Below are 17,211 nucleotides of genomic sequence, written 5' to 3' on the forward strand. Positions count from 1 at the left end.
TCAAGTGCATTGACATCTAGCTCATGAAAGACGATGTAAAGATGATTGAAGTCACTACAGATATGACAAATATCTTCCAAGAAAGGATACAATTCATTCAGAAGACAAAATCCTTGACTTTGGATGATTTTTCACAAGTAGTCAGGATCGAGTCAATGCCTGCGGTCTATCCTTATTATTTGGAAGCACACAAGGCAAGGGTGGCACAAGTGAATATGGAAAAGGAAGAGTGGAAGCAATGAATCCAACACATTGGACTCCCCTACTTACAGGTCATCCTGAACTTATCGACAACACATTTAGAATGGCATGGTGTGAACAGTTCGAAGGCAAAGCAGGATAGACCAGTAACTTCCTCTGCCACGGTGGAGTCATGCTTGATTAGGGAATGAGATGTACACCTCTCTGTGGCTGTTATTTTAGTTTTTTTCTCTTTTTTTAGCAAACGATTTCTTTAACCTATGTTTAAAGAAAAAGTTTTAATTGTTATGTAAAAACTACGAGCCTGGAGGCTATTTAAGCTAGGAAGTTTGTTTTCGCTGAGGCTGGAAAAACTAGGATTTTTTGAGCAGAAAACAATATCTGTTTTTCTATGAATTTCTTTAAACACAAAAGATTTATTTATCAATTAAAATGATTATGGTGTGCTCTCTTTGAAACTGTGTGTTTAAAGATTGACAATATTTCTTGGGAAACTTGTTATGTGCATGATAGCATTTTTTTTATCAGTTAATTCTATGTTTTCAGAATTCATTGTTATTATTAATTGTTAGTTGATCCATTGTGGATTGATTTATGCTGATCCCCCTTGTCTTGTGAGGCATAAGAGAGTATCGATTAGAATCAATACTGCTATGCATTTTCTATGCTTTAAATTTATGAAATGAACATGTCAGAGAAACAGAGTCATTGAGCTCTTATTTAATCTTTAGAATATTCTCTTTGTTTTATGATTGAAGGCATTCTTTTTGTGTTGATGGATGAATGCTAAATCCTTTCTATGCTTTCTGGTTAAAACTATCTTCATTTCAAAGGTTTTCTGTATAAAATTCATTGCAAATCATATGAGAAGCTGCCCTCTAATGCAGAGGATGGATTTTGATTAGTTCATCTAGCTATTGGTTAATTTTTGTCCTTTCATTAAGGAGTGTACAAGAGTCATATTACTATTAAGAGAAAACAAATATGACAATTTCAAGAAAGGGACAAATTTGTTAACCAACAGTCACCAAAACCAATTTTGTTATCTTGATTAAGTGAATCCTAATTACCCAACCCACTAATCAAATTATTATTATTAATACTTGCAATTTAAAGGAAACCTCTCCATGTGGTTCCATGACAAGTCTAGACCCTAAGCATCCTTACAAGCAACCTCTTAGAAGCCTATTTCTCATGATCTTGATCCTACACATGCAAGAACCCATTCCCCGTATCCATGAACCAAGAGCTTAGGGTGAAACATGAATCACAATAACATCATGAAGGCTCTCAATGAGAATTAAATCACAACAACAACATCACTGATATAAACCTGAAGCATAACATGAACTATAATGCTGACATGCAAAACAAGAGCCTCCATAATCAAAAGGATAACAATAGTCAAGAGTAAGGAATACACCATCTTAATCATCAATATGCAAATAAAATCCTCAACAATGAGGCAAATCCATCTCACTGGAACTCATATACAATCAACCTCAACAATAAGGCATTCTACTTCTTGTTGGAGCTAAACACATATATGCATAATTCTCAATGACAAGGCATCAACCATCTTCCTAGAGCCAAAATAAAAATGAAATACCAGATTTGGGCCATAAACAGAATCAAGAATCTCAAGAACATCCACACATGCCTCTAGTGTAAAGCCAAAATCCGAAGGACAAAGACTGACAAATTGGAAAAAAAATGCAAAATGGCACATCCATGGTGTAGATTAGTGCATCCATGGTGCATATTGGTGCATAGAGGCCATTTTGTAGTTCATATCTTCCTTTCTACAACACATATAGAACTTTTTATAGTGCATGGTGTCAAAGACAAAAAACATGCCAAACGAAAGGAATTAAGTTACGACACTGCCTAGAAATGATCATAGACCCACATAAGCACACAAATTCACTTCTAGAAGGTGTGTAAGGCCAAAATAAATATAAATAAATAGATAAATAGGATAAAATCATATAAATGAAATTTAACATCATTTCCCAGCACCTCCTACACACCGACATACATAGACTTGCCCATAACTCAAAAGATAACACCAAGAGATATGATAAGGAAGAAAGAGAACTTATACTCCATATGAAAAGAGAAAACAAGGATTGAACAAGTCCACAAGGAGGGAAATGCAAGAGACAACATACACAGACAATATAGAATTATAATTTATTGATAACTTCTCATATGCAAATTTTACCAATAATAGTCATTTATGTTCATATATAATTTGAAACCCCCAATATCTATAATAGAAACTATAAACACAATTATTTCTCCTTGCAAACAATACTTCAACAAGAACAAAGAAAATAATTCCTCTTAAAAAAAAATGCAAGATGAAGGTAAAGCTCCAACCTGGAAAAATAAAGTAATGGCAAGGAAATCTATAGAAGAGAGAGTCCCAATCTAGCAACTCCAATCAAGAAATCTTCAAATCCAATCAAGAGATATTCAGCAAACCAATAATCCAAGCCAAAATCTCTAGCAAAATTTAAAATTCATCGAGAAGCCAACCCCAACAACGGACAGAGAAATGCAATAAATGAAAATTGCAACCAAAACTATAGAAAGATTTCAACCAATCAAAATATTCCAATAAACTATATTATTTGCCTACCATGCATAGTAATGAGGTACATATTATAAAATAGTATTATTTACTTATCCCCACAAAATCAACCAATAGGATAGAAGGGTAGGTAATAAATATATTTATAACAATTAACCAAATAGTAATAAGAGAAATAATAAATGAAAACCATTAAATAAAATAACCTCATGGGCAAAATAAAATACAAAATCCAAATAATCAAATAAACCAAAGTCAATATAAAATAAATATCATAACTAAATATAAAATCATAAACCATATAAAATAATTAAATAATTAAATAAATAAAAAAATATTCAAGCCTCATAAAACTATAATTAAACAATACAAATGAATATTAAATCTCCATAATAAATTATTCAAATTATAATTAAATAAGTAAGCTATAATAATAAATAAATTTTAACACTATTAAACTATATTAATCAACCATTAATTAATTATATAACTAAATACACACAATGCCACAAGGCAACTCGACGCAAAGGTCTAGCAACACACTGCAAGACACCACAAGACAACTCAACTGAGACACTAGATTGAGTAGGATATCAACTAAGACCTAGAGTCTAAGGAAGAAAAATTATGCCATGTCCAACAACTTGTCATTGGGACAAAACACATTTAGACGTATGAGACTAGGTGGAGTCGATGTCTAGTACCTGCAATTCTTGCAACCACCAATAACCATGAGACAACATTCAGAATAACACAGACATATCATAAATGATCAAACAAGTGATAGAGAATCACAACGTCATATAATGCTCATAATGAGTGATATGGCATCTTCTCTAACACTAATACACTAGAAGACAATCACAATCATCATGGCATCAACTCAATCATCATGGCATCAACTCAACCATCATGATCATGAAATAGAGTTAGCATAGCCAAGATATCATCAAATTACCATAAGCAATACAATCCATCATGAACAATGAGCACATATTAGATAATCAAGTTAATCCATCATCATAATAATCCAAGACATGTCAATCATCCATAAGATTCATCATATAATATATATCAATATAAAATTTATATCATCATCCATAGCATCTAATCACATAGATAGAATCATAAAAATTAATCAAGATATCACACAAGAGTCTATATAAGTCTATCAATGCATAAATCTAAGGATAGGTCAAGGAGGGACACTACAAGTTATCTCCTTCATGTGGGTTATCTCCTCTACAACACATCAACGAAGATCTTCAACAAATAGAAAGTATATTTTGAGGAATTGGTTAATCTACTTCAACAAGAAGAGGTCATTCAGTCTTTACAAGATGATTTTGGATAGAAAGCTCTAGTCTCTCAACAACATCGACGAAAGAAGATAAACCTTCACTAGGTTATCTCCTCTGCAACATAGTCAATGAAGATATTCTTCATGAGGGTTATTTCCTTTGTAACACTACCAATGAAGAATGTAATAACTTGTCTTCTACCTCATAGACCTATACAAAACTACCAAACTTGGCACAGGTTATGATGAAATATAATGCCTGGATGTGATGAAATAGAACACTCCTTTCCTCTATGTAGCCTATGAAGAAATTAAACTATCTATTCTTCCAATGATGTCATTTTCTCTGATACCAAATGTAAGCATAAAATATATTTAGATAAAGGCAATATGATAAAATATGTTATTAGCTAGAGCTAATATATACAATAAATGAAGTAGTTACCACCATTGAAGGAGCGATAGATAGGTACCATTGTGGAATTGTAGAAACAAAAATTAGAAATAATGACAAATTACACTAACACATCAATTTCGAGAATACAATAAAATTACCCCTCCAATGAAGGGAAAGATAGAGACAACATTCCCCACTTTAATGAAGTATCATCATAACTACTTAAGTGTGTTTGAATCTAGAAAATAATCTAGTGGAAAAAATAAACACATCTCCCCTTGGGAAGAAAAGTCTAGTGGTGCATGGAGAATGAACTCCATATCTTTAATACATTGAGAAGGAAGAAGTCTCAACAATGAAAGCTTAGAAGTAGGGTCAAATTATTCAAGAAATGTCTCATCAAGACTAAAAAAATCCTCAATCAAGGAAGAAATAAAAAATGAAAGAGACTCGAAATCATTAGCCAATGTAAAATTTGTAAAGGGATTAGATACTTCCTCAAGCATGTATACCAAATTTAAAGTAGAGGAATGAGAGGCCAAGTCTACAAGGCCTGAAATATAAAATATCAAATCTAAAAAAAAAAAGCTCTTGTTGCATTGAAGTCCTAGAATCCATGTCAACTATAAACTTGAATGTAGCAAATAATGGAGGATTCGTGAGAAGATCAACAAACCCATCAAGAGGAACTTCATTAATCCCCATACTAGATCTAGGAGTCAAAGGAATATAAGAGTCATCTTCATCCTCAATAAAGTCAAAAGTATACACCCTATGTAGATGATCAACCCTACCCATTGCAATAGTAGCATCAATCAAATCATAAATGTAAGTTGCATCTACAGTGAACTCGACTATTCTGGCATATTGTGTAAGCTAGTAAACTAAAATTAGATTATGTGCTATTATGAGAACATGAAAGACATTAGGCACAACTATAGCACCCAAGTCAACATCACCTACAGAAGCAATTGGCATATGTTGATTATTCACAGTCAAGAGAATAGGATATGGTGGAGGACCTAATGAACTTGGAATCATGTTGTTAGCTGAATTAGAAATGTGTTCTAATGCACTTGATTCAAGAATAAAACCAATGTTCCTAGTTGCATGGGTGGTAATCATGGCATAGCCCTTTCCTTTGAGATGAAGATATCTATCCTCTTGTTTGGAAAAAAATGAACTCAATTTAGGAGTAGAAATGTTATGCAACTTGAGTAATTGTCTAAACTCAATTTTAACCTTCTTGAAGCAAGTTTATTCATCACGTCCAACTTTCCTGAAAAAAACACATAAGGGTTTGCCTTTTTTAATGCAATTCTAATCATTATGATCAAATTTATTACAAGGAGAACATTTGGGTCTCTCCTTCTTAGAATTTTCCTCTTTGGAAGAGAAAGGTCTTGTTCATGTTATTCCCCTCACCCTTGGAGGATTAAGCCATCAAAGAATGACTCTTAGGAATAACATCCATCTGAACCAACTTGGCCTTGTCCCTAATCAATTCATGCCAAAACTGATTGGAAGAATGTATCTTATGATCTTCCCTCGTAGCATCTATAGTAGAGTAGAAAATAAAATCAAACACTAAAATGGGACCTTGAAGTTTAGACAAGATATGAAAAATACACTCCTTACTATCTTTTTCATGTCCTTACCATTTTAATTGTGATAGTATCAACTTGAAATAGGTTATAAAATCCTAAATTATGGGAAATGCATTTAGAGTTAATGAAGTGAGATTGTCTTGAAGTTGCAAGATCCTAAGCTAGTTGACCTTTCTATACAACTCTCTAATATTATCCCACACCTCTTTCGATTTTTTATATAGCAATATGAAACATCAAATTATCAAATGCACATGGAATATGATGAGTCATTTCCCTTCATCTAGCTTATCTAATGGATCGTGCCTCTACTCTTGCTTTTGGTGTTGTCAATTGTGAATTATAAGAACCATGACCTAATATTGGTTAACAACCAATTTGACTTTACTGTCTTATCTTTTAATCTTTCCCCCTTTATTTTCTTAAATAAATTATTTATACATTGATCTTATTGTGCTATTACTTTACCTCATGTTCTTGTGTAGATGTACACCATCTACTACGCATGATTTTCATAGAAAATTTTATCCACTTCATGAAATTATTATTTTATTTTTGAAAAGAATGAAAACCTGAGGTCTAGATTATTTTCATTTTCTTAGAGTGCTTCTACAAACCATCTCACAAATTCCTATTTAAAAGTTGTAAAAACCTTCCTTGTTACATTACAGTTCATGAAGTTGTAAACAACTTCCTTGTAATATTATTTGAATATTACCAACTTATATGCAATTCATAGAAAGAAGCTCAATATAATTAAATGGATTTCCAACTTAATAGGTGTATTCATGGCGAAAGGGCTTATGCATGAGCTTTAAATAATAGGATTAAATCTATAAAATGTGGGTTTTCCGTTGGGTATTATAGCTAATATATGTAGGATTTTCTCTCTCAGTCATTTTTTGGAATTGGATAGATCTCACTTTTGATTATTAGTTTTCCAATTCCTAAACTATAGGGTCTTTGATACCTTTTTACTAAGGGATTATATAATTTAAATCTATTAAAATTATGTGTATTATAAATAAATAATATAGAGTACAAAGTTGTTCAATGTGGATGCTTTCGCATTCTTCACTCTTCATGATGTCTATAACATTAGTATTATCATTCTCATGTATATTTTTTAATTGTGATTGAATGTGAAATTGATTGTATTTATTTGGGGGACTATGAATATCCTAATATATTGACTTTTTGTGTATTATGTGACATGTATTAGTTGAAAGAAAGATTGAAGTTTTCTCAATATAAAATGTTATATTTGGATGTGAAATCTTGATTGATTTGATATTAGATTGAATAGAAAAAACCAATATAAATAGAATAAATGCAATTGTTCAACAACTAAGTTCCATTTGCCTGATAATTGCCTGTAAAACTAAAAAATATAATATGAAATATATGCTAACATTGACTCACATTGTATGGGGAAGCTAAGGGGAATCCTAGGTCGGTAGGTTGTGGGGGAGTTTCATGTGATCACAATGGTAGGCTTGTCTCGGTAGTGGCACTCCCACTAGTACTCAGACAAACCACTTTGCTAATGAAAATGTAGCTTACATTGGGCTTCAACTAGCTATTCTTGGAGGGCATAAAAAGGTATAGTTAGAAAGTGAATCACTTAATATAACTAATTGGTTGAGTAATCAAACATTTAATCTAGGAATTCCTCGTTATTATTGCCAAACAAGACGAAATTTGAATAACCCATGTTTTTCGAGAAGGCAATAAGCCTGCAGATTACATGGCAAATATTGGTGTTGTATATGAGGAAATCAAATGGTGGAAAGAAAGGGAATCCTTCCCAAAACACTTGTGTGAGCTGACATAAAGGTGGAGTGTCATTAATTGTACACCCTTCCTAGGGTGATACAATTTCACACTTAGGTTAGCACCTACATTATTGTGTCTTGCATCTTGAATTTCTAATTTCCTTTTAAACATTTAATTAATTAATCTAATAAAATCTAAATTTATATTTCATCACTTCACACATCATAAAATTGGGCCCTTTACCCTAAGTGCCCCCTTTTTATTTTATTCCTCCAATAAATCATTTAATCATAAACCCTAATTATGTCCTATTTTGACCTTTAAGGCTAGATTAAACATATCAAAACACCTTGAAATTAGTTGTAACTTTGGGTTTCACTCTAATATAATCATATCTAAGGGCCTTGAAAATTTGGTGAAAAGTTGGTTGGACCGTGGTAGGAATGCACATGATCCTTGAATTTTTTCCTGAAATTTTGACAGCATAATTCTAAAATATTATAAAGCTTAACCCCGAAAGATTGGAAAGAAATTAAATTCCTAGGTCAGCCTAAAGACAAAATTAAGTCAAAATAAAGATCTAGGGTTTCGTACATAAGAGCTCTCTTTCTTCATTTGAAGGGGACAAAGATCAGTCTTCCTAATAATCTAAGAGTGGGTTTTCAAAGAATAAGGAGCCTTATATGTAGTGAAAGAGAAGCCTATGTGAAGTCTTCAAAAACATTAACCAATCATTTTTCAAACATTCATCATCAATTAGGAGCCCTAAAAACATTGAAGAGTAATAGGAGATCTAGTGGCAATATCTCTCCCTTGGGGGTTGGTATGATTTCATGTTATTTTCATGTCTTTGTATGAGATTATTTACATCAATTTGCACATCTAAATTCATGCTTTAGATCATTTATTATATTTGGTTTGAAGCATTGCCATTTACATTCACATAAATACATTTAGGGTTTACTCTCATGCATAGAGTAGTTCTAGTTTCTTATCATTTAGGATCTTGCATACACACAAGCTTCTAGAACACATATTTTTAGTACATTATCGGCTATTTGTGGAGGTGGAAATCACCAAAACAAGGGTTTTACTAATACAAAACCCCATATAGCCACCCAAACCTTCCCTATTCAGTTGCAAGTAAAGAAACAGGTATCCGGAGGTAGTTTCACATCTGGAAAAGGCATCAACACCACTCAGAAGTCTCAGAAGTGAAGAAATTTGTCAAGGACAAGGGTATGGCACCCTGGTCCTACTTAGGTAAAGGGTGTGGTTCCCTAATTCCTCCATTTTGCAATCAAATTTGATAGGTTGCACACTTAGGACCTCCAGTTTGCAGTGTCTCAGTTGCAACCTCCTGTCTGTAGAAACAGGACAATCGCATGGCACCCTGGTCCAGGTCAGTTTTGTTCAATTTGCAACATCAGGTACACATCTAGAATCCTCTCAGTTTTACATATTTAATATCTCAATTTTAGATCTGCAAGTTTGTACAATTCTGAGTTCATTTATGCTTCATTCTTTATCTCCTAATCTAGTTTATCATTCAAACCCTAGTTTTTCTCATCATTTGCAACAAGAGGAATGGAAACCCTAAGAGATAATCCTTTGCTCTCTCTTTCCCATGAGAAGTAGCCAAAGTCAACTATCTCCCTAGGCTCTTTTGTATTCCCAATGTGTTGGCAAAAGTGGGATTTGATCCTAGTCACCTAATCTCACTTTTCTTGCCACCACATTTTGGTGAACCCGATGTGAATCTGACCTTCTTTAATTATGATTTATGTTCTCATATCTAAGTGTTTTTTCTATTCAAAATTCAAATTTACATTTAAAATTTTCAATTCCTTGCAAGTATCAAAATTTAGAGGTTAATTTTGTTGAAACCCTAATTTTTTAATTCAAAATTGAACTTGTGGATAGCTTAATTTGGATGATTAATTTCTGATCTGAGTTTGAAACACATTTCACTCAAAAATTTCATTTTCTAAATTAACATTTAGAGTGCTTGCATTGGTTAAAATTAAAAAAATTTCCTTCTATTTTGCATATGTTATCATTTGAATGATGAAATTTTTTTGTCATGATGAATTCATTTCGTAAATGTGATAATGGGTTAGCTTCCCTTGTTCCAATTTTTACATCTCTTAAAGAACCTCCTCCTATCTATGACAAAATTTTAGTTCCTAAAAGAGTTTTTACCAATCCCTTTAAAACTCTCCCATGTTCTAAAGATGAAGATAAGAGTGATCTTGACAGTTCTCCTAAAATGTGCCCTTCTCATCTAGTTATCTTAGAGGAAGAGGATGATATCATAAACACCTTTATTAATGTTACTTTACCTTCCCTACATGATTCCTCTCTAAGTGAAAAGGTATTGATGGACATTGACTTATCTTCTCCTCAACTTGGTCTTACCAATGGGGGCATGTTAGTACGACAAGAGGTTATGAGCACTTCTTTCAAAGATCTTCTTCCTAAGCATGAATCTTTGAAGAAAGACGTTCATCTCCCTCCTAAAGAATACTCCCCTCATTAGGTTCATTTTGTGCAAGAAGATGGTATTGTCCCTAATTTTCCTAGTGATGGAACTTCCTCTTTTTATTCCAACAAAATTCCCACTAGAGATGATGCATTAATGAGAAATGCTTGCCCTTCTCCTAGAGTTTTTCTTACCCCTAAATATGCCTTAGAGAAAGAAGATGAAAACATAATAATTTTCCTTAATTATCTCTCCCCTAAAGATCCTATTGAAGACATTTTGAGGAAAGAAGATGATTTGGACACATGTAGTGATTCTCTCCCTCCTAAGGATGAAGAGTTGATGAAAACATTTATACCTTCTCCAAAAATTGGAAATAACAATAAGGACATCTTTGTGCAAGATATTTCGAATACTTTTCCTAATGACCTCACTATTTGGGATGAACTATTAGAAAAAGGTGTTGATTATTCTCTCCCCCATGATAGAACCCTAGCCAAAGGGGATAAAATCATGATTTATAACTCCCTTGAGAGAATCTCACATTCCATGAATCTCAATAATTTTCCCTCTAAAGGTAAATAATCTCCTTCTCCTCAACTTGGTTCTACTCATAAGGATACCCTAGTTCAAGATAAGATGGTTAACATCTTTTTCAAAGATATCCCTCTCATAGGTGAGACTTTAAAGAGTAATTTTGATCCTTCTCCTAGAGAGTTTATTCCCCATGTAGATACTTTGGTGATAGAGAATTATATGACCTTTCCTAAAACATAAATGCCTACCCCTAGTCTCCCTCCAAAAATTGATCTTATCCATGATAATATCTTAGTGCAAGGAGAGACTATCAACAAGTCTTCTAACAATCTTGTTCATTCTTCCTCTAAGGACACCTTTGATATTCCTAAACCATCTTCAATCAATTTAATACATATGAATGAAACACCTAGTAAACCCCTCTTCAAAGTTCAAGGTGCTTGTCCTTCTCAAAATTCCCCACATAAGCCTATCTTAGTGGTTTAAGGTGGTTATGCTAATGATTCTTTTTGCACTTCTAAGAAACCTATTATTACTGTGCAAGGAGGTTATCCTACTAAGAGCCCTTATGAGTATGCTAGTAAAATCACTAGAGAGAGTTATCATACGGTTTCTCATACCTACAACACAAGAAACAATAGGCAACCTAGTCCTCCTCTAGTAATACCAACTTCACTTCCTTCCTCTCAACCTATTCTTCCACAAGCACCTCGTATATCAAATCTTAGCAAGGAGTATGATCTCATTGAACAACTTAAAGTTACTCCTACTAAGATTTCTATTGGGGATTTGGTTCAAACTTCACTTGCTTATCATGGGATGTTATAGGATGCTTTGAAAAACTTAGATGTCCCACCTGCAGTGACACCTAATAACATGTCCGCTTTAATTGATCCTACAAACAAACCCAAAACTCAAATTCTATTCACACAAAATGAGTTACCTTCTCGTGAAATACCACATCAATATGATACTCTTATGATAGTGGTTATTATCAATGATAGTTCTATAAGATGAACCCTTGTGGACAATGGATCCGGACTTAATGTTTTTGGCGTGGACTTATTGGATAAGATTAAAGTGGATCATTCTCTCATCGAACCTTCTTCTTTTACTATTCAAGGATTTGATAATGTTGCTAAACAATGTATAGGTGTCATAACCTTGCTTGTTAGGGTAGGTATTGTTGTGTTACCTACACCTATTAATGTTATGCCTAGTAATTTGACATATAACCTTCTATTAGGGAGGCCTTAGATTCATAGAATGAAAGTTGTCCCCTCAACTTTTCATAGGCAACTCAAGTTTATTTATAAAAATATGACATACACCTTATAAGCTAATACCAAACCTCAAGAACCATTAAAATCTGGATCTTCTTGTTCAACTGTTTCCCATTCTTCTCCTAATCCTTCTACTTCCTCAAGTGCATGTATTTCCTTTAATGATGTTGTTCCTTCAAGTACTCCTGATTCTTCTACTCAATTGGAATATCCTCCCAAGGATATCTTTTCTCCTGAAGAAGTTCACGTAAATGATGATTGGGGATCTCTAGACTTTAACCCTACTTTTGTAGGAGAGTATAGAGTATCTTGGAAGACTGAGAAGGAGAAATCTAGGGAGGAACCTAAAGAGAAACCCACTTTGTCTAAAAAACTAAGTGACCACTTTGTGGCTACTTCTAATTCAAATAATTCTTCAAATCCTTCCTCTAATTCATATCCTCGCTTGAAGATTATTCCCTCTCTTGCTTGGATTTATGATATTGTTGCATGATGGATATCTTCTTGGTGTTGAAGGTAGGTATCCTTGTTCTACTTACACACACATGCACGAGGTTAAGTGGAACTAACGATGTTATCACTCTCCTCCCTTACATGGATCACCCAGACAGACTCTGGGGGATAGTTTTCCATGTCCTCCTCTCCATGGATCACCTAGTTTAGGGGCGAGATGTCCATGGTTCATTTTCTCTTCTCATGGATCACCAAAGTCTTTATTCATGATTTCTATCTTTTCTTCCTTCTCTTTGCATTTGTCTCCATTTAAATATTTCATCTTGTGTTAGAGAGCTCTCAAATCCTTGTGCTCTTTGTTGTGTTGGAATTGAGACTTAGCTCTCTTTCTTACCAAATGATTCTCCATTAATTTTTGATCTTCTATCAAATCTTCTTGTGAGAATTTATGATCAATCTTCTTTCACAATTTGATGTGGTAAATATGATACCCTATTTCGACTCACTGAAATTAGCGAGCTGAAATAGGGGGGGAATATAGCTACACTCAAATTTTCATCACCTTCCTTAGTATACATTTAGGTGATTTGCTAGTTTTATCTAACATGTGGTTTTGTAGGCTATGGATCCTAACTGTGTACTGCAAATACCACTAGGGGCTTCATCTGATAACTTGTGGATATATCCTTTTTCATGAATGTTTACTTTTCTTTACTTTAGCTTGCATATGCAGGTAGTGTCATATGACCACTAAAGTGGAGGCTAAATGTGGTGTCATAAATTGTACACTAGCACCCGCCTTATTGTGTCTTGCATCTTGCATTTCTAATTTCCCTTTAAGAATTTAATTTCTTAATTTTATTAAATCTAAAGTCATATTTCATCACTTTATACATCAGAAAATTCGGCCCTTTACCCTAATTGTGCCCCTTTTTATTTTATTCATTGAATAAAATTTTTAATCATATACCCTAATTATGTCCTATTTCAACCTTTAACGGCTGATTACACATATCAAAACACCTCAAAATTAGCTGTAACTTTGGGATTCACTCTAATATATCATATCTAACAACCCCAAAAATTTGGTGAAAAGTTGGTCAAATTGTGATGGGAATGCACATGGTCCTTGGCCTTTTCCTTGAAATTTTGGGAGCATAATTCTATGATATTATAATGCTTAACCCCAAAATATTGGTCGAAAATTCAATTCCTAGGTCAGCCTAAAGAGAAAATTAAGTCAAAATTAAGATCTAGGGTTTCATACATAAGAGCTCTCTTTCTTCATTTGAAGGGGACGGATATCCATCTTCCTAAGAATCTAAGAGTAGGTTTTTGGAGCATAAGGAGCCTTCTATGTAGTTAAAGAGAAGCCTATGTGGAGTCTTCAGCAATATTCAACAACATTCATCAAGAATTTTTCAAGCATTCATCATCAATTAGGAGCCTTGAAAACATTGAAGAGTAATAGGAGATCTAGTGGCAATATCTCTCCCTTGGGGATTGGTATGATTTCATGTTATTTTCATGTCTTTGTATGAGCTTCTTTGTATTAAATTGCACATCTACATTCATTATTTGGATTATTTAGTATATTTGGTTTGAAGCATTGTCATTTACATTCACATTTACATTTAGGGCTTACTCTCATGCGTAGGGTAGCTCTAGTTTCTTATCATTTAGGATCTTGCATACACACAAGGTTCTAGTGCACACATTTTCAGTACATTATCGGCTATTTGTAGAGGTGGAAATCACCAACATAGGGGTTTGACTAAGGAAAAACCCCATATGGCCACCCAAAACTTCCCTTTTCAGTTCTAGGTACAAAAACAAGAATCTAGTGGTAGTTTCAAATCTAGAAAAGGCATCAACAACACTCAGAAGAATCAAAAGTGTGGAAATATGTCAAGGACAGGGGTGTGGTGCCATAGTCCTACCTAGGATAGCGGCATGGCTCCCTAGTCCGTCCATTTTGTAGTCAAATTTGACAAGTTGCACACTTAGGACCTCTATTTTGGAGTGTCTCAGTTGTAGCCTCCTATCTATAGAAATAGGACAATGGTGTGGCACCCTATCCCAAGTTAGTTTTGTTCAATTTGAAGCATCAAGTTCACATCCTGAATCCTCTCCCTTTTATGCTTTCAGTATCTCAGTTTTAGATCTGTAAGTTTGTGCATTTTTGAGTTTGTTTATGCTTCATTCTTTATCTCCTAACCTAGTTTATCATTCAAACCCTAGTTTTTCTCATCATTCGCAACAAGAGGAGTAGAAACCCTAAGAGAAAATCCTTAGCTCTCTCTTTTACACAAGAAGTATCCAAAGTGAGATATCTCCCTAGGCTCTTTCGTATTCCCAATGTGTTGGCAAAACTGGGATTAGGTCCTAGGCACTCGATCTCACTTTTCCCGCCACTACAAAAGGGATGCCAAAAATCTTGCCCAATGACCAAATATTAATGATGTGATACTTTCAAATGACTAAACTCATTTCTTGTAAGATTCCAGATTGTTCGTGGCAGTTTGGTTTGGTATCTACGGGTTTAGGTTTGAGATTAAAATTATGAATATCCAAAATTGCAAGGACACTCTTATTATGGGGGGAGATAAGAAAAAAATGGATTCATCATTGAATACCAGAAGTGGGAACAAAACAAGGAACTATGGACTAAATTTTCAAATGGTGATCTCACACCATACCTCAAAAATTTGCACGACTAGGATCTCAGGATGACAGAAGAGTTTATGAAGGGTTGGCATAAAGGCCATCTCAGTGCTTATGGTGCTAAATTCAAAATGGATGAGCCTTTCATAGCGGAGATTACTATTTTAAAAATGAAAGGAAAAAAATTCTATAGAGAGAGGATGTTGGTATTTTACACTCTAATGGGAGTAATTGATGTTGTCATTGATGGCAACCAACTAGCAACCAACCGGTAATAGATTTCTCCACATACACCGACATCACAGACATCATGCACCGGCAGGCACTTTCATCGGCATCCAAATCACACTAGAAATGAAGTATACTGACACTCAAGCTGACATGGAATAAAGTTTTGCTTATAAGAATTATATTGTAAATCTAATTAATTATTTGTAAGCCAACTTGGTATATTGTAAACACTCATATATGTATGAGATCTCGTAGGTCATTTTGAAAAAAAGATGATTGAATGTAATGATTATTGTATGAGGTAATATAGTGGACAATGAAGGTTTTGGTTAAGGTATCTGACTGAGCTTAAAACGGTACTGAACCAAGCATTTGAGATGCTATTTTAAGTAGTACATTGTATTAGATTTAAATATCCATATTGTAGTCAGTGAGACTCTTTTGAGCAGTGCGCTCCAGGCAGTTGGCATTCCTACAAGTGCAGGTCCCTATTGTAAGTAGTTTTTATTCATATTGGCTAGTGAGTAAATATTGTGGGTCACAAATCCCACCGAGGATTTTCCCACATTGGGTTTCCTCATTAAATATCTTGTGTTATGGTGTGGATTTATGTTGTCTCTGTTATTTCTATTTACTGCACTATTTCTTGTTTACCGATACACTATTTTGGGTTGCAAAGTTATAAATAAGTTCAAATATTTAATCAACCAGTTAGACACTAATTCACCCACCCCTCCCAGTGTCTTTGGGTATATCATTGAATCTAACAATTGGTATCAGAGCCTGGTCCTCTATTTATAAAATCCTAACAACTTGAGGAAGATTCTGAAACCGGTACAGATGGAGAATTTAAGAAAATAGTTGGAAGGAGCTCTTGAAGATTTTGATGCAGAAAAATTAAAGAATATAAAACTTGAAGATGATCCGAGGACTTCTAAGGAATTCATTAAAGGACTTCAAGAGAACCTGGTTATAGCATAAAATAAGAGTAAAGAACTTCATGAGCAAATGCAGAAACATGATGATGAAAAGGAAACTCTTAGTGATATTGTAGACAAGTTGAGGCAAGAGAACACTAACATGAGAAATGAAATGCAAGACTTAACCATGAGGCTATGTAAGGATCTTGAAGACAGAAAGAAGAATGAATCAGACTTGATTAGGAGACTTAATGATGGAGGTAATGAAAAACTGAGACTTTGTCATGAAATTGATATGCTAAAGACAAATCTGATTCACATGCAACATGATAAAGATGAGCTTGTGAGGCAAGTTGGAATTCTTGAAAATGAGTTGATCACTACAAATGAACACAAAGACAAATTCAAGAAAAGTTCATAAAGACTTGATGACATGTTGAAAAGACAAAAACCTGATGGAGATACAATTGGACTTGGATTTGAACATGGAGAAAGTTTTGGGACTGCAAACAATCAAGATCACATAAACTGGTAAGACAACCTAATGCTTATAAATTTAATGGGAAATGTTTTTATTGCAACAAGTTTGGTCATAGAGAAAATCAGTGCAGATTTAGAAATAATCACAATACAAACTTACCCATTGGTTAATGTTCCAAATGCAATAAAGTTGGTCACAATTCAGAAAATTGTAGAATGAATGTGAAATGCTATGTTTGTCGTAGATTTGGGCATTTATCTAATCAATGCAAAACACAAACTAG

Source organism: Cryptomeria japonica, chromosome 11 (assembly GCF_030272615.1).
Source record: "Cryptomeria japonica chromosome 11, Sugi_1.0, whole genome shotgun sequence".
Lineage (NCBI taxonomy): Eukaryota > Viridiplantae > Streptophyta > Pinopsida > Cupressales > Cupressaceae > Cryptomeria > Cryptomeria japonica.